The sequence below is a fragment of the Myripristis murdjan genome, chromosome 17 (genome assembly GCF_902150065.1).
Source record: "Myripristis murdjan chromosome 17, fMyrMur1.1, whole genome shotgun sequence".
Classification (NCBI taxonomy): Eukaryota; Metazoa; Chordata; class Actinopteri; order Holocentriformes; family Holocentridae; genus Myripristis; species Myripristis murdjan.
In genome coordinates this window covers 19,181,804-19,200,764 of record NC_043996.1, presented here as the reverse complement: position 1 = coordinate 19,200,764, position 18,961 = coordinate 19,181,804, and the positions used below count along the sequence as shown (strand labels likewise).

The 18,961-nt window shown below is 41.1% G+C and overlaps 1 protein-coding gene across 3 annotated transcripts in view; it reads left to right on the top strand.

Moving 5' to 3' along the window:
• Window positions 1-18,961, top strand: part of tnr (tenascin R (restrictin, janusin)) — a 205,598-nt gene that overhangs the window by 53,264 nt on the left and 133,373 nt on the right. For all 3 annotated transcript variants that reach the window (XM_030074578.1, XM_030074577.1, XM_030074579.1), the window contains exon 2: window positions 9,418-9,463. The gene's annotated coding sequence lies outside the window, so the exon portion shown is untranslated. The remainder of the gene's footprint in view (window positions 1-9,417; window positions 9,464-18,961) is intronic.

Here is an 18,961-nt window from a genome sequence, read left to right as displayed (position 1 = left end):
TCTATGTTTCTGAAGTTGGTAGGATGTCTTGTCTTGCTCAAGGACATTTGAGCAGGGCTGATGCCCGCTGTCACCTTCGCCTTCTGGTTCATGGGCAGTATCCCTAATCGCCAGTCTGCTGCCCACTTGATGATTTTTGCCAACAGAGGGAAAGCAAAAAGTTAAAAATTAGCATGAACAAGTATTAGTGTTTGCAGAAATCTTTTGAGGCTGGTTAGTCTGTAATGTAGAATGTATCTAGTATCCCAAAGGAGCGCTACTGATGGACACCGAGAGCTTGGAAAGCACAGCAGGGTCTTTTAGGAGTCCAGAAACAGTAATGGACACTGATGTCTATTTATAGTGGGAACAGCTAATGACAGCGAATAGAGAGCTGAACAAAGAGAGAGAGAGTAGAGCCACAGGCAGTGTCGTCATAACGCTTTCATACCGAGAGGACAGATAATCTTATCCAGAAGAACTCTACAACAAGAAAGAAAATCAGTTTGTTTTTCTTTTGTTTTTTATATTTCTTAACATTTTGACTTAAATTCCTACATTTCTTTTCTCTTTCTTTTTTTTTTTCTAAAACAAGGAAAAACCTCTGACAAGCAGTGAAACCATGTTGTTTGAACTTATTTAAATGATTTTGTAGATAGCAAGCCATCTGATGTGTGTCAAGATATTGTCATTTGTGAAGGCCTAGTACCAATGCTTGAAATGCTGACTTGCAATTGTACAATAGAATTTATGTTGTGACAAGATTGCAATTTTGAGAATATGTTCATATCAACATGCAGACAATGCAGATGACAAGATTTAGTGGTTTTATACTATTTGTTGTGTCCATTACTCATATACAGCATGGTGGTAATCACTATTCAGATCACAACGTCTTCATGTAGTTGGGAGGAGCAAGGAAAACATGTTTTTCAAATTCATTTTCCCTGTCTCTCTGGGCTATGCCATAAAGTCGTGACATGATTTATTTCTCTTTCTTTTGACATATCCAAGAATTACGCCCCGTTTAAAAAAAAATCCCTCTACGTACTAATTCATATTCTCTATATGATTGGACCATCAATACAGAGGGTAAGTGAAGGTCGCTCTGACAGTTTTATGGGTTGACAGGTTTGCCTGCCATGCTGCCATTGCTCCACAAAGCTCTGTAATGGTCTTCTTCCAGAATTGCTGATTGCATTGTAGTGTGACAGACGGCCAGTTCAAAAGATAGCAAATACAGTCACAGCTGCATTAGACTGAATGTGGCCTCCACTTGTTTGTTCCTGATAGGCGCTCGATAATTCAAAGTAGCTTAGCCTGGTGCAAATAGCCCTTTTCTCAAGGCTTGTATTTATCATGCTGTCATGGACTGGTAAGTAATATAAAATCATTGTTGTCATTCAGGTTATTATGAGTGAGATGACCAAGGTGACCTGCTTGTCACTGATCATAGATCAGTACTCCAACTTGGTGAACATTCATTAAATACAGGGGCTGACCTTGCAATGCATTTTGCTCTGAGGTGAGAGATTTCATTTCCTGTCAAAAACAATAGCGAGAGGGAACAGAGGTTTTACAGAAGGTTGACTTATATTATAAGCTTTGGAAACATCTTTTATGTGAAAAGTAGCGGGCAGCAAATGCCTGGATCAATGCCATCTTAAGCATTAGATAAATAGTTATGAATTCTGCATATCTGTGATTGATAGTAATGATCCTTCCGTCTGAGCCTGTGTGGCTGCTTGTTAAGCTGACATGCAGATCTGCCCACCTGTTACAAATTTCGAATATTTATGACATGTTAGCAGACGACCTGGAGGAGGCACATTAATTTTGGTGTAGTCTCACTGGTTCCACTTCTGTCTCCTCAGTGGTAGACGTGAAATGGTGCTGTCCGTGGTGCTGAACTAGTGACTCTTAGGCGTTTAGGATTCTCTCTCTCTCTCTCTCTCTCTCTCTCTCTCTCTCTCTCTCTCTCTCCCTCTCTCAATTGTCTTTCTCAATCTACACTTACAGCAATCAATGTGGACAACCACTCAGGACAGCTGAAGTGCCTGTGGAGAGGTAGATGAAACATGAGTGTCATTAGTATTGTAAGTGATTGAGTGGCTTCTTCAGCCACTTTCTTACCCTTCACTTTCCCCACGTCACTGAGGGAAAAAGAGAATAATATCGCAGACAGCAAGAAAAGAGAAATGCCTTATTGACCTTGACCTGCAAAATACAGTTTACAAAACATTTTAAAGATTTGAAAAAGTGGTCTGCTGCTACACATGACCCCTGTGTATAGAATATACACTGAGGTCACACCTTTGTCATTTGTTGCCATGCCTCTGTCATTTCCCCTCGCTATCAGTCTGTCTCACACTGAGGGGAAAGCCTCTAAGAGTATGAGTGTCATAAGTATGGCTGTGCATGGCAAAACAATTGCAGCCTGTCTGTTGTATAATGGACGGGTTGAAATGTAAGTACTGCACTCCATCCATGAAATCAATGGTCCACTGCTTGGTAGCTGGCCGACTCGCTCCTCAAAACACACCCAGGCGGGTGCCATAAAGGATGTTTATTAGGCTGACAAGTCGACACTGCAGCTCTTTGTCATGCTCTGATAATAGGGGCTGGGCGCAGACCAGCGGAAGCTATGCCTCAGCTGGTTAGGAGACAGACAACCCCTTTAGGGGTGCCGATAAGAAAGGAGAGGGCCAAATAGATGAAAAGAAAGGGAAGGAGAAAAAGAGAGGGTGGTGTATTCGTGTAGTTGGTGCCTGTCTCATGGCTGGAAGACAGAAGAGTAGAAGGAGGCAGGGGAAGGGAAGGAAAAACAGTTAAGAAAACTGGAAAGAAGGGAGTGGAGAGAGGAGGGGGCAGAGCAGAGAGAGGGATTGAGGCAAGAGGACAGTGACTTGCAATCAGTGCTTCTTGGGAGGGAGATCTCTTGACAAACAAGACAAGACTCATATTCGAGGAAGGCCTACTCTATTGCCATTTTGCCATTTTCAAGGACTGTTCCTATGATGATGACTTTACTTGAAACGCTCAAATGGTTGTGGCAGGCTCTCACAACGCATTTAGTTTGTCAGAAGACTGCAGAATGTGCTTAGGACAGTTTTGTCATCTGTTTAAGATTTGTCCAGTCTTCTCTCCTCTCTCGTCTTGTCTTCTCTTGTCTTGTCTTGTCTTCTCTTCTCATCTTCTCTTCTCTGCTCCATCATTTCCTTAATTTCTTCCTTTCCCACTTTAACTTGTTCGTAGTTTAAATGATATATAGATTTTACCATGCCATAATGAGCAGCTCTGAATTCACTGTGTGCCCAGACCAGATGCAAGCTATAAATCAGCTAATCAATGGCACCAAAGTGAGTCCCTTAACAATATTGTAGGAAAACGGCATGAATGGGCCTCATTGATTCAGCTTCACAAAGTCATTATTTCTCTTAGAAAGGCTGACCTTGAAAGACAGCAAGTGCTATGTTTCTCACTCTGCACTTCTCATTCCAAAAATGCCCGGCTATGAACAATAAACCACTATAATTAGACATTTCTTTTCCTCATTGATTCCAGTTTGATAATAATAATTTACATAATCCTTCCCAATCAATGGATTGTCCCATCTTGCACCTCCAAGGTCATCTTTTCACTCAGTAAACCAGGTCAAAGCAAGAGGAAGAAGCGGGGTCAGATGAGGTGTGAGGAGTTTCTTGCCAACTCATCATAAAATAGTGCAACACACCACCATTTTCCAAGGGTCAGTCCTTTTGAGTCAGCTCTGCAAAAGGAAGTTCCCAGCACCATTATGTCATCTGGGACAAGAGGACGGAGGGGAGAAAGCACTACGAAAGAAGCTATTTTAATTAAAGCTGGCAGATTTACTTGCCAAGCTGGGTTTAAAGCATAGGCAGTCCAGGCCGATGGGGGCCAAAGTGGCGGTCGTAAAAATGACTTATGCCAAGCAGGGGTGGAAAAGAGCCCCCGGAGGGACGGATGGGGGAATTAAGGTGGGCGGCTGGAGGTTGCTGTGTAATGAGGACAAATAGCCGAGACGTTGGTCGTCTGACAGAAGGTCTGGAGTTGGCCTGGGAAATATGCAAAAAGGGAAACTTTTCCACTCTGTGACATTTTGGCTCACACTATGTCATCTTTATTTGTGTGGGTGGAATAGAGGGGGGTTTTAGAAAAGGTGAAAAAAAGAAGTTTAATGTTGAAGTACAGCCTAATATGCCTGCTTCCCACCAGATTAGACAATAAACTGTAACACTTTGCTGAGCATGGTAGAGTCACTGTTGGATATCCTGCTCAAAAAGTGATATAATACTCATTGCTGCTATAATGCTATAATGTTTTAATACTCATTAGTTAGTAATGTCAAAAGTACCATTGTAATATGTTTTACTACTGTATGCCTGTTACACAATGGGTCATGCATCATTGTTAACTTCAAAAATCATTACAACTATTTGAATGACTCTCCACACCATGCCATGTGCTTCTTTATGAGTGAAAAATGAAAACAAAAATCTTAATGTCCAATGAACTTGTTATCAGTTAGCTTGATAAAATGAGCAGCCAGTAACCAAAGACTGTAAGTGATTGGTGCCTGTAGTATTAGTACAGTAATTACAGTACAGTAACTTTTAGCATTGTTTTGACAAACATTGTTTACCATGACCAAAGAACACTAAAAGAAAAACCAAAGCAAAATTTTGCAGCTTCACCTGGACAAAAAAAAAAATCTTCCCTGAATGTTAAATGCTAAATTAAATGTTATTAGGCTATAAGCACAGTAATGGCCCATTCATCTCCTCGTAATTACTAATTTAGTATTAAACTGTTACTTGTTGCAGAAGTATAAGTGTTCCAGTAAGTAAATGATCATGATTGAGCTGTGTTGCTGCTCTGCCACAGGCTGATGTTAATCAAACGACCGTGATAAATGAGCAGCTTTAGTGCAGTTTCGTTGTATTTTGGCTCTTTATATCCAACTTGGCCAGCCATGTTGGGTTTGCTGCATTTGTCAGTCCACACACTGCCAGTGCACTATCTCAGCACATCAGCTCTCCCTGTACCCTCTCAAAAATTCAGTTTCAACCATTTAATTGAGATAAACTTTATTGATCCCCAAGGGGACAACACGGATGTGTTATTATCATAAAAAAAAACAAACAAACAAACAAACAAAAAACATGTTTTAATTATCTATTTTACACATTTATTTTAATATTTAATCAAACTCTACACATGGCCTTTTTGCAGTTTTAGTAAAAATGAAAAAAAAAAAACAAAAAACAAAAAACAAATTGAGAACATGTTATGCAGATGTTATTACTCACTGAAATGCAGTTCATTAGGTCCCATGGTGTGATAGTGCTGCAAGTGTACAAGTTCCCAATGATAAGGTGATCTTTCAGCATATTTAGACGCCTACCATACCATTTACTCAAAAGAGATGGGGGGAAGCAACACGATGTAAATGAAGCCCTTGTAGGAATTATTTGTCTTTTTGGTGAGCGTTACTTTATAAATGATGCAGTGCTCCTTTTCCTGCTTTGCTGCCATTGATTTACATTGCGCTTAAAGCCCAACTCTTAATTCACCACTGCTTTGTTGATTGTAAGTGAGTCTTTTACATCTAATTCCCCAACAACTCAATGTGCTGTTAAGTACAAAAGTAATACTTAGTGTATTACAATACCTTTACCTTTACTTGGGTGTGTAAAGCTGAATGACGATATTGAACATGTTGTTGTAAATTTGAGGTGTTGGAGTTTTGCTGTTGGTATTCATTGACATTCTTTCCTCCCTCACTGACAACTTCAACTTTTTTTCAGTGGATACAAAGCTTCAACGCTTGGTCAGTCAGCCATTGTTTAGCTAACATAGTACAGCTCTCCTCAAACACAAAAATCTCTCTTGTGACAGCATTTTGCGCACAGCACTTTTAGATGGTGCACCACTGGTGCGACTTTGTTTTCGTTCTGCCTGCAGGTTTGTGCCAGCAATTGTCACTGTGCGACCATTGTTCATAGAAAAATGATGTACCATGATGTCCTTTTTTTAGAGTGAGAACAGAAACACAGGTGCAGCTGAGCCTTAACTTATTTCTGACCATTATAATGGATTTAAAAGTTGCCTGTTGGGTTGAAGTTTATAGTAAGTTTAATGGAAGTAAATAAACAACAAGATGATCAGTAAAGAGGGAGTGGATGTGAGTGAACCCAGTTTATGGAGCAGAACACAGCTCGTGGACTTCCATCCCCCGATTGTGTGATTCTGTGTGTGTGTGAGGTGCACAGGAGGGGCTGCAGGTCTGGAAATGAAACACCAGCCATCAGGCATCCATACATGTTGGCAGTGTGTAAACATCACACCTGCCACTTTCCTGCTCCAATGCTACAATAACCCAATAACCCTGCAAATGTCCGTGTGTGCCTGTGTCCTGTGTCCACTCCAGCAAATGCAGCTCACCTTGGCTCTGTGTGTGTGTGTGTGTGTGTGAGAGAGAGAGAGAGAGAGTGAACATACTCTAAATTCATTAGCATCCTGTTCCTTCTCTAGGGTGCACAATGACAAAGATAAGCAGTGTTTTATTTGAACTGCGCCTATGTATGTGTATGTGTGTTTATGTGTGTAGGTGGGTGTTGGTGGTGGTGATGTGTGTATGTGTGTTGGGGGCTGAATAGGGAGCATACTCTTGGCAGCCGCCAAATACACGCGTGTACATGTGTGAAGTATGGTGCATGCAGCAGCTGTTGACTGGTTCTTGTGCCAGATTGAAACGGCAATGAGGAGTGAACGAGGGGCCACCTCATGATATATTGCTGCAACGCATATCACTGTGTTTTTATGTTTTCAAGGATCTGGATCGTGTGAAAATCATGCAAGCATTTTCCCTTTGCTTTCTTGCTCATTTTCTCTTTGTCTCACCTCCCACACTCTATTGTGATTTCTCTGTATTCTCTTTATTCGCTCACCCTCTCTCTCAAACAGTTGGATGTCTTCAGGAACAAATGATGTGATGAATTGATTGCTGTGAAAGAATAATCCCACCCACCCCTCCCTCCTCCTGTCTGGCTTGCTTTCTTACCAGTGACACTGGCTGCTGCAACAGCAGATGTGTCTGGGTATATGACAGCACTGTCAGATTTTCTTTTTCTCTCCTTGTAATGGAATTTATAATTTATAATCACCATCTGTAAATTCCTTTATTTATGTCTTTGTCTCCTTGAGTCATTTTGGAGGGAGATGGATCTTTTTTTTCTATTGTAAATAAACAAAACAAAGAGCCGGGGCAATTCACTAACAGATTTGCCAGGCACGGTGCCATCTTAAATGCAACAGAATAATAGATGCTACTCATTCTATTAAATCTAGGAAATTGCACTTCCCACCCTCATCCAAATGATCAAAAACATAGGCACACATACAATAGTACAACAGAATGTGTTCAGCTTTGAAGTGGGTACAGAGCCCCTGGCACCATTAAAAAAGAAACTATATCCAAGTCTTTGCGACTCGTCTTCCTTGGTTGTGATTATCCTGTTTGGATTCCGAGGGACAGAACTCCATCTCACTGTTTGAGATTGCTTTGGTGCTATTCCAGATGCTGATTTTCAGCGTACAGACTAAAGAGTGGATTGTCACTCAGCGGGACACAGTCGTGCTCCTGGGAGATGTACTCACTGTGCCACAATGTTTGGCTTTTTTTTTTTTTTCCCAGAAATGAAAATAGATAATAAAGCAACTTCACTGCTGTATATTTCACCAAGCCAATCAGAGGTTGTATGCTTGTGAAATGTCTCTTCTAATTCCCAGTCTGAGGAGAAGCTTCGGCTTCGGCTTCGGCTTCTCCTCAGCGTTTTGCTCCTAGACGTGCTTGACTACCCATCTTCTGGTGAGATTATTTTATTGGGGAAATCAGATGTGCCCAATATGGAACTCCTTCTGTGCTGCCTTGGTATTTTTTTCCATTTTCGAATTTAGAGTCTGTTCTTTGGCTGTCCAGCTTAAAGTCTTAAAAACCTCTGAATTTCTCTGCAACGTTAGGCCAATAGGCATTTACTCTACTGGTCCATTGCAATTACACCAAAGCACAGCTCACTATCCCTGTGAACACTCTTATAAGTTGTAGTGTGGTTATTTTTGGGAGTGTGTGTATGCATATCTTTGTGTCTGGTTCTGTGGGTGTGCTATTTAAAGCTTTAACCTGGTAAATAAATATTGTATTGAGGCTCAAACCTGACCTTGTAAAGAGACGAAGGTAGACCAAAAACAAAAAAATAAAAAATCATCACACCTTATACAGGTTATATGCAGAATATAACCTGAATGTAATGAATTCTCTCTCTCTCTCTCTCTCTCTCTCTCTCTCTCCCTTTCTCTCCCATTCTCCATTTAAACATAGAGAAAGAGTGTGAATCTTTCAGTATGGAGCATTGTGACCCCGAGTTCAGTTTAAATCACTCAGGGGGATTGGTAGCAGGTGCTTGTACGGGTGTGTATGTGTGTGTCTGTAGGAGCTGGTGCCAGGGTGCGTGCCCTTTTCTTGTGCATAAGGTACTTGTCTTATGGGCGACTCTCATCATCCTAATTAGATTGCCGTATTGTTCCTGTATTCAGACTTGCAATCAGTGAGCCAGTGCATGTTGAAGTTTAAGTGTTCATCAAGTATAGGTTTAATGTGCCTGTATCACATATGCACACACACACACACACACACACACACACACGCACACATTGCCAGCGTCAAAAGCCTCGATTTGTATCAAGTGCTGGCTCATGCCTGAAGTGGAAAATGAGAGTCACTTCAGTTGTCATTTGCACCATTATGAAAGCTAATCATCTCACTGATGCTACAATTTGTGTGTGAGAATGTGTTTTCAATAACGACATATGCAAAGTGATAACTTGTAATAAATGTTGTGCTTTTAAACTCTGTTTCTTGCTAAGTCTCTGCATGTGTAGGTAATTTTTTAGAGTGGGTGGATTATCTTCAAAAAGATGAACTCACAGCTCATGCAGCGCCCACCTAATATTCAATACCACACCCAAGTTGCTCCCACCCTTGTGCTCACTGGTGCATTTGGCTCTGCACCAATGCAATAAGTACATACAAACTGGCAAGCCTTAGCTACAGTATGGCAAACTAAGCTAAATTACAATAGCTATGGTAGGCGAGGAAGAGGGTTTTTGGGGAGGGGAAGTGAACTTGATTGGCCATTTGATTCACCCAAACAGATTTTAACAAATGAGATCACAGCCCCAGGACCAGCCCGAAAGACATTTTTTTTCTCAGTGCCTTTAGTTTGGATGGATTAGTAAAAAGTAACCTACACAAGTTTTACAGAATAAAAAATGAATCCCAAGTTAGAGTTATGTGTATGTATAACGAGCGAAAAGCATCTCTAAAGTATTTCTGTCCTCTCTTCTGTCCGTGCACAGGTACAGACCAGGAGATCAGCAAAAGAATCTACTACGTGCTCTCAAGGTGAGTGTGAACTTAAAATTCATGTGTGCTTTTGTGGTTTGCACAAACTATGTGGAACCAATTATCTGTTTCTCAAAGTCTCGGCTGCAGCTGAGGGAGAACAAGTCCCTGGTAGCATTGCAAAGCAAAGGCTACAAAGGCTTTTCTTTTGAAACAGTCGGCCAAGGCCAAATGTGTGCTTCTCGTACGCTGCCAAAAACATCAATGTAAATACCGTGCTCTAATACCTGCAGAACCTAACCCTTTCTAAGGTCTTTGAGGTGATGGAGGAGAAATAAACTTAAGGATAAATTCCAACAGAGCAGCAGCGTCAGTGCCTTTCGCCTTGCTACACTTTTAGGATACATCTTACGTGTCCTTGGAGAACTGCAAGATGAGGGCTGCATTTCTCGGCTGTACTTGAAAGATCCTTCCAAATGAAACAGTCTTCGATGAGGCAGCAACCGAGACAGGGCTCCTACCGCGGCCGCAGCCCAGACTTTTGAGAAGCAGCTGCTATATTTGTGCACGTACATGCGTGTGCAGCATGTATTTCATTCCCTCTGACATTTCAGTCACGCTCTCTGTCTTTGTGTATGGGTGTGTGTATATGTACTTTAGGATTATTATTTACTAAAGTGTTCACATAACGACCAACTGGACACAGTACCTGACACAATTAGAAACACAATTCATTCTTTTTCTCTATTCATGGCACATCTTTAGGATCCCGTGAGAGAGACTGCCACAGACACACTTTGCTCTATTCGTCTTTTAATGTCTTTTGAGACTCCTTTATATTATCAGTCACAGCGAGGGTTTCCGCTGTGAGGCTTGGCTAGACAGTTATTTAGATAAGCCAAGAGCCATCCGCTGTCTATCTGTCTCTCTGGATATACCCGTTAGCTGCATTAGCATTGGAGCGTATAGGAGCTATTCCAATCACTGTTGAATGAGCGCCACATATCCTAATGATCTAGAGAAACCATTAGTCTTCTTGTGATGGGTTTACTATGTGGCTGGATCCAATGAGTGACTGTATTGGCTTTCCACTTCCACAGCAGTATAAAAACCATTTGCTAGAGAAATAATGGGATAGATAAAAGGGGGTCCCAACTACTCTAATTAATTTGCATAGCACCCTCGTCCAAAACTTGGAAGGGCACAGGGTTTTAGTCTTGTTTTTTGTATACAGCGTAGTTAAAAAGAGTCAGGAATCACTTTCCTTAATGATTTCCTTTATGAGGTCTTGGTGTATGTTCTATAACCTCACCGATTTGTGTCAAGCTGATTTTGGGGAGTATTCTTGGTTAAATCCAGTGGTAATATCTGGCACACCTCAGTGTCCCTCCCCCCACCCCCCTTACACACACAGGAGGAAAATCTACAACCTCCTCCGTTGTAACAGAGATGGCCTGGGGCAGACAAGACTGCTCAGAGTTGTCAAGTATGAGCAAACCAAGTATAAAGTGACGACTCTATACTGTTTGGTTTGCCTTGGAGCTTACTTTACGATTCATTTGATTTGAGTGTTTCTGTCTGTGCGTGTTCCTCTGTATTATCTGTATAATCACACACTCGCAAAGGCGGTGATTTTGCAAGAGAGGAAGAGAGAATTAGAATAAAAAGGCCAAATTAATCTCAAAAGGCAACTGAAATCACCAGAGAGTCAAACCTCATCCCACACATTTTCTTTCCAGAAGTAGGAACCTTTCCTCTCAACACTCTCATAATGAGCAATTATCTGATGCATCAAACAAACCAACAGGCTGCTTCACATTCATAATAAGGCAAACATAGGCTGATTTACATTATAGGGTCTAACAAGGCAAATGGGATTACTCATTATTTGTGTTACTCAATGATATGGAATAATTCGAACAACAACAAACAAAATCGCTGCAATGGAGGAAACAGGACATGAGCAGCAAGGAGTAAGTACAATGAAACACGTCTGTAAAAGTGAAATTTCAGGAGCAGCAAATAGCAAATTTGCCAGCCCGCTTTTATACAGGTCGTTCCAGACCAAAGTGCCCTGATGGAAAAGGCAAGACTACCACTACTTTTGAAATGATTTAAGGCCTGCCCATGGACTTCATGCTGTGTACTCTAGCGAACAGAGGATTAAAAAGCCTATACTATAGCTGGGAATTAGACCAAGCCAAACCAAATATCAGTGTGATTATGTGTTAATGTAACTTTAACGTGTAATGTAACTTAGAGGACGTTCCTCTTGTTACCGTGGAACAAAAAGTAAGGATGTTTCTTCGTGATGGAAGAAGCCTTCTTCATCAGAAGTACGTAAGGTGTGGGCACAAAAGACACATTTCAGTTGTTCATGTCAGTGGATGGACTTTATTTATACCATAAGAGTTTGCTTCCATCCTCATACTTGCCCACAAATATTCTGTACTGAACATGTCATATGAAAAGTCATCAGTAGTACAATACATGTCATATAATTGCATTATTTGATAATGACCAATAACCAGCCTTGTTTGAGTAGACCTCTTTTTGCCCTGCAGTGGAAAAGCATCTTTAGTGCGTTCAAGACTCACAGTGGTAGGCGGAAAGGAAGGGGGAGGAGGGCGCTGCATGTTTGCCTTTGTAATTACTTCTCATAGGAACCCAAGCATTGATTGTTGCAAATGCCTATTGATTTTTAGCAAGGCTCTACACTGGCGCACGACTTGACTTTTGTGCTAAATGCCACAGGACGACCAACGTCTGTGTGCCTGTGATGTGTGTAAAATGTGTATGTCTGTGCATTTATGTGTGTGCATGCGTGTACCCGCATGTGTGTGCTCGTGTGTGTATGTGTGCATGCAAATGAGAGCGAGTCGGTGGAGAGCTGACGAAAAGGAAAGCCGCTGCATTCCATTTGGCTTGGGCGGCCTAATCGAGAGCCATCGATCTGGCCGGGGTGAAACAGTGTGCTTACTTGCACATCGAGGCAGCCAAAGGCTATCGGCAAGCTGTTTGTTCTCATTGGATAAAATCACAAGATTTTCCTCCCTGTGGTCTAAACAGATCACTACTTCAAAAGGTCAAAAACAGTGCCACAACTAATCAGCCAGTCACTTCAATATTTTTTAAAACCAAAATGTTAAGTGATGCCACATTATTCAATACAGGCCTTAATTATCTGTTAAGCAGGTTTGCCTGTGTTGCACATCTTGAGATGACAATATTTTACGTACAAAAGTCAAAAGTCAAATACACGCAGACATAAAACAGCTATTTAATTCAGTGTGGAGAGCTGCAAAGGTTTAGGTTTAATTTCCTGAATAGCTCCAACAATAGTTCAGATGTAGGTCTAATCTCTTTCTGTATCCCTGATTTTTGCTTTTTATATGCAGTGTTGCTTTGTTGCTTGTGTGCTAAATCAGTTTCATGTGTGTTATAGGAGCAAGTATCCATAACACAGTGTCATATTCCATTGTTGTACAACTGTCCAGGTGATTTTTTTTTTTTTTTTTTTTTTTTTTTTAATTGGCTTTATTCATTGTGACAGCCAATTGTGTTGATTTTTTTTTTTTTTTTTTTTTTTTTTCATGTACTTAACTGTAGAGCATTCATACCTCCAGGTCACCCAATACACACACACACACACACACACACACAGAGGGCTAGTTGAATCGAAAAAGCAATTAAAACTTCCTTTCACAGTGACGCTCACAACTGCAAAAGTCTGAAAGTCACAAATTCACAGCTTTTAGCATTTTCAAGGACTTTTACAAAGAAAAACAAATTGGATCCTGGAAGAAAAGCAATATTCTATGTTGACTGCTTTAGAAACATGTGACGCAGATTCTCTGTGACAAGAATATTCACATCAGTTCTGCCACTGACATTTTAATACGTTTACTGGTTAAAGTTGTTGTATATAATAATAGTGACACCTACAAATTAAACAAAGAGTGAGTGATTTCACATCTTGGTACTCTACGTATAAACAAAAAAAATGACTTTCCCAATTACGTTTACTTCTTTTGGATTGTTAAAGAACAAACATATTTCTAGTATTTCTGACATCACCTTGCTACTTTTGTGACATTGGCATATTGCAAAAAAGTGCAGAGAATCTGATATAATTGATTAAATAATGGACTTTTAGACCCATGGTGGAATTGCTTAGCTTCACAAGACTTAGACGGCATGAGATGCTTGGAGTAATTTGATGGCCATTTGTTGCTCTTTTACCTTAAAGTATAACATCCCATTTGTTTCTGCTGTTTTGGGGAAGCCTGATGACGACGTGCACTGACTCATTTCCTGTGTATTATGTACAAAGATAGACATGAAGGTGGGTAGGTAAGATCGAAATTTTCATTTTTAGGCAAACTCTTTATTCAAGAATAACTCCTGTGTATAGCACATAATGGTCCTCAACCTTCAATGCACTGATTAGTCAAAATCACATGTGTTACGTATTTGGATGTTGAAGGGTTTAAATATAGAACTCCTACAGATCTGCATTTTAATCATCACTAGCATTACCATTTTTACATAATGCATTTGGAAACATCTGCAAAGGGATGAGCAAAACAGGCAATAAAAACAGTTTTGTTGCCTGTTTTGCTCATGGTCCTGAACAGGATGCAGTTTGCTCAGTCTTGACGTGGTCTTGGCCTCCTCTGTTAGGGAATTACTGAACCAAAGATCCTTGACTATAGCCTTTTTGAGTGTGTTTCTGTGTCTTAAAATGTCCCTGAAGCAATGAAAAATCCTATATATATATATATATTTTTTTTTTTTTTTTTTTAAAGAGGAATAATTTATTTTCTGTCATTGATTTTCATAAAACAAGGTGGTTTGAGACATTAAAACATTAAAGTCCCCATGAAATGACCTCAAGTGACTTCGACCTCCTGTAAAACAGAGTGACATCATCCTGCACTAGTGTGTGTGAATTAAAATTTCAACCAATAAAACCTTCACAAATCTTTAAACTTCCTCTTTCATCTACCTTATCCCTTCACAAAAAATGTGTTTCATTCCCAACGTTTCAACAGGAAGTACTTAAAATCAACAAAGTAAGAGTCCATTTCATGGGGTCTTTAAGAGACATTAATGGTCCTATTTCACACTTGGTGCAAAGCTGTGCCAAGTGTGACGCAAGTGTCTTTTCTAGTCTCCAACCGGCTTCATTTTTCCGTCCAGCACCCATATTGTGTAAATAGCAAATGCACTCACGGACGTGTTGGTCTGAAAATAAGTCATGGTCAGGTGCATTGTTGGCACATTTGGCACGCATTTCTGAAATAAATGCCACAGTATTTCACTAGTATTTCAAGGGCGCATTATCAAGATAGTCATGTGTGTCTACATAGGCGGATGCACAACACATGTACACTCTGCTTGTTACGCACACAGGGATGCCTGCTTCACCTCAGGGAGCTTTGGAGAATCCTGCTGAGATGATCCATTGCCTCTGCAGAGAAGCGTTCCTTCTTACCCTGCAAATCTGCCAATATAATAGCAATCCGCAAAGGTGCAAACACACCTGGCTTTTAAAGGAAATGGGAGACGGCGCTCTGATTGGTTTAATGCATGTTACACCCAAAACACACCCATGATTAATTCAGTATCTAAGTATAACCCTTTTAAACCATGTGTCTGGTGCAACAATCCTTTTTTTCTGCCTTTAAAATAGCAACCGTGGACTTGAACACGCCCTAAATGCACTTGTGCCATGTTCTTCAGACCTAGCGCTTAGATCCGTAAAATAGAGCCCAGACTGTTGAATAAAAAAATTGCCTTGATCTTTCTCACATAGGTGTACGTGTGCATTCACGGCACCTCTCCCAGCGCCTACCCTTTGTGGTGGTCTTTAGATTTGTTGTCTCAGCAAACTGCATACTTTAATGGGAATTTGCCTGTCATTGTTCCCAACACTTGTTCCTGTGAGAGGGTTTGAATAATGCAACGCTCCGTTCTTAACTTCCACTTGAATATATCTGTCTGGTCAGCAGCACCAGAGAGAGAGAGAGAGAGAGAGGGAGAGTGAGAGGGAGAGGGGAAGAGAAAGAGAGACAGTGAGTGACAACGACAGAGATAGTCAAAGAGAAGGAGAAACAGAGATCCAGAAAGGCAAAGGGAAAAACAGAAAAAGAGAAACAGAGGCAAGATGAGAGAGAAAATGAGTGCGAAAAAGAGTGGCAAAGCGAGAGAGCCACATGCAGAGAGACACAGAGAGATGGATCGAGAGACTGATTGGTAAGAGAGAGGGCCACACAGTACAACATCTATATTAGGCTTCCAAAGGATAGCTAATGTGATTTGCTTAGGTAATGAGACAGGCAGCCATTTGTAATTTTCAGTGTTGGTTCCCTGCTCGTCATGCTTTTCTGCGCTGTGTACCTACATCCCCTGCCTGATTACTGAGAGGTTGGAGACGTTTATTTTTAGTTGTCTGGAAACGTCCGTGGACAGACCATGATGAATGGGAGCGGTTTTCCATTGTGACAGCAACAACGGCGGTGGGATTGACTGCAGTGTTGGCAATAATACTGTCACTACATCACACAGAGAAAAACAGGCTTTAGCTTTGCTTAAAGTTGAGCTTAGTTTAGCTGTTAAAATAATCCACTGACTTCCCAGCAGGCTTCCAGAAAAACACACATGACACATGAGAGAGGTTAGTTAAGTTTAATCTTTAACATAGTTTTAGTTTTCATTCCACTTAGTTACTTTGATATGATCAGATTTAACTTAAATTTGGGATAGTTTTGTGACAGGGTGTTTCTGTTGCGTGGTAGGCCTGACTGCAGAGCTGTGCAGTCAAAAGGACACAAAGAGAGTTGACAGCGTGGTCAGTGGGACAAAAAGACAGCAAGACTGGGGTCAATATATTGACATTATTCTGATGGACAGTATACAAAGATCAGTAATTGGAATTCCAATTTACACAATGTGTTCTCATGTACAATTTTTACACCTTTTGGAGTGACACAATCCAATGCTATGAAAACAAACACATAACACATTAAAAAGGAAAAAAAAAGTAAAAGGAGCCATAGGAGTCAAGACATGTGGTAATAATTGTATGGTTTACTCTTCCAAAATTATGGAGTGATTAAAAAGACATGAGAGGCTGCTTTTTGCTATGGCTTCAAATGAGGAAAACAAAACAAAACAAACAAGCAAAACCTAGCATTAACAGCAGTTCACCTAGTATACAAAAACACATTATTTCCCCATTTACCCATAGTGATTTCTGCATAATTCAGTGTGGTTCATTCCTTTGTAGGGGGTGAGTTGAGTTGAGTTGAGTAATTGAAAATAAAAAGTAGAATCTAAAGTTATCATTCCTGCCAAAATCATGAATCGTATCACAATTGCAATACCTGTACAATTAATCGTAATATTTTTTGACCAGATCATTCGGCCCGATTCCTCTGTGGAGCTCAAACCGTCAAAAATTTGCATATATTTGCAAAACATAACAGCAACAGCTCTTTCCAAAAAGAATGACATAGTGTAGCTACTCAGCATAACACACGGCCCTCGGAGGCAAACAGATTTAGGAGCAATTTCCTGCCGTAGAACACTGGAAAGGCGTATCTCTCCACCCCGAATTCATACTCCTTTTGGGGCGATGGTAAGATTTTGTCCCAAACTCTTTTTTGCATATGATCAGGAGCAGCAAAAAGAACAACCTCTGTTTTGTTTCCTTTTAATATGAGGAGGTTCTGGGACATCCAGTCTTTAATGTCCTCGAGGCAGTTAAACAGAGGCTGTAGAGGCTATTGCATGGAGATAGAACTGGGTGTCAGGAGCTTAAGGAGATGCCGCATGTGTGTGTCCTGATTCTGTCCTGCACCAGCACTGCCCTGTTCCGGCCATCTTTTCTCAGATTTGTAAAATGGAACTGAATATTCACGCCGGCTCAAAAAAACTACTTCTCACTTGATCGGTTGCCAGACTCTGAACTTTCCTCTTGGGGGAGGAGCGACATTCCAGCTGTAACCCGCCATCGCTTTAACTATAAATCTATTTAAAAGTGGAGAAAGTAATGTAACTCCTGTCCCGCAGTCCTCTCTCCATTGTTCCTTTGTTAAAGAGCTCTCTCCTTTCCTTTTGAGAACAGGTATTTCATCAGCCCTAATTTCACAGCCACTTTCACACTCTTCAATTCCTCCATCTCCACTTCAAACCACTGACTTAAAGATCCTTCTCCCCCTGAGCGAGCATATGTCTTGGTCTCACTTACTCTTGCTCCACCCTCCCAAACACACACACACACACACACACACATACACTTTCCTTTCCCCCGTTCCTCCTCTCTCACTCACTCCCCTCTTTCTTCCCTAAGAAGACAAAGTCGAACGGCCCAATAGCGTTTAATTGCTGTGGTTTTGATGTGGTCTGCTGAGAAGTAATAGCCACTCAGCACTTCTGTCCACAAGATAGATGCTGCCCATGCTTGTCTGGGAGTTGGCTGCAGCGTGGGAGCACGCCCAGTGGCTCGAGGAAGTGCAGGTGAAGTAATAAAAGAAAATGGCTGGCTGGGGGGGAGGAGGGGACCAACAATAGATTCCATTTCCTTATTGGAAACAAGTCGCTCAGGGGTCACACACACAAGCGTGATGATACAGGAGCCCACATACACACACTCATACAAACAGGGGTCAGAGAGGAGAAGCAACTTGTTAGCAGCACCCATTCACTGTGACCAGTCCAGTAATGCAGCCTGCTGCTGCTGTTGGACAGGCCACCATATGGAAGTGGTCACAGGGTGACTCCGGGGGGTTTACACCTGGTAACAGCAGGAAATAGAAAAGATTACAAATGTATTTTTGCTCAGTTCTTTTGACACAAAGCCACTTCTGTGCACAATAGCATCCAAAAAAAGGTCCTTTTCAGCACCTCTGTGTATAGCTGAGGACAACACTTTGCAAGACAAAAACTATAATGTATCAGAATGTGTTGCAGGTAGCAAACCTTAAAATCATTAACTGAAGAAATCACATACAAACACTTCTTTTATCTCATGTAGTTTTGGCTGAACACAAATGCTCTTTTCAGCAATGCCCTGCTGCACATTCACACCTGAGAGCTGCCCAGTACACAGTCTTCCCTGCTGGCCACTGGAGCAACTGTGGGTTAAGTGCCATGCTCAGGGGAACATCAGCCGTGGGTATTGAGGGAAAGACCACAATACCTCCAACTATCATTAGTAGCATTTCAGACCCGTAAAAATATTGCTATCTACAAGCTAGATGTTCAGGCATTCATAAATTTCCAGTTAGTGTCTGATTTCGAAAATCCCTTTTGTGAAATACCTGTAATTTCTTAGCAAGCATGTAATATATGCAGCCATATAGGCTTTTGTAGTTGCTGCCTTCGTGTCTACATTACCATCTCGAAGTGTATTACACACAGAGTGTGTGCAAAGAGCATGACTTGTACTTGTAGATATGCTGTATGCCGCATAAGTGTACCTTCAGCCCTACCACACAACTTGATATTTATTAATTAATTAACCTAGAAATCCAATTAGTGTCACACTGTGCA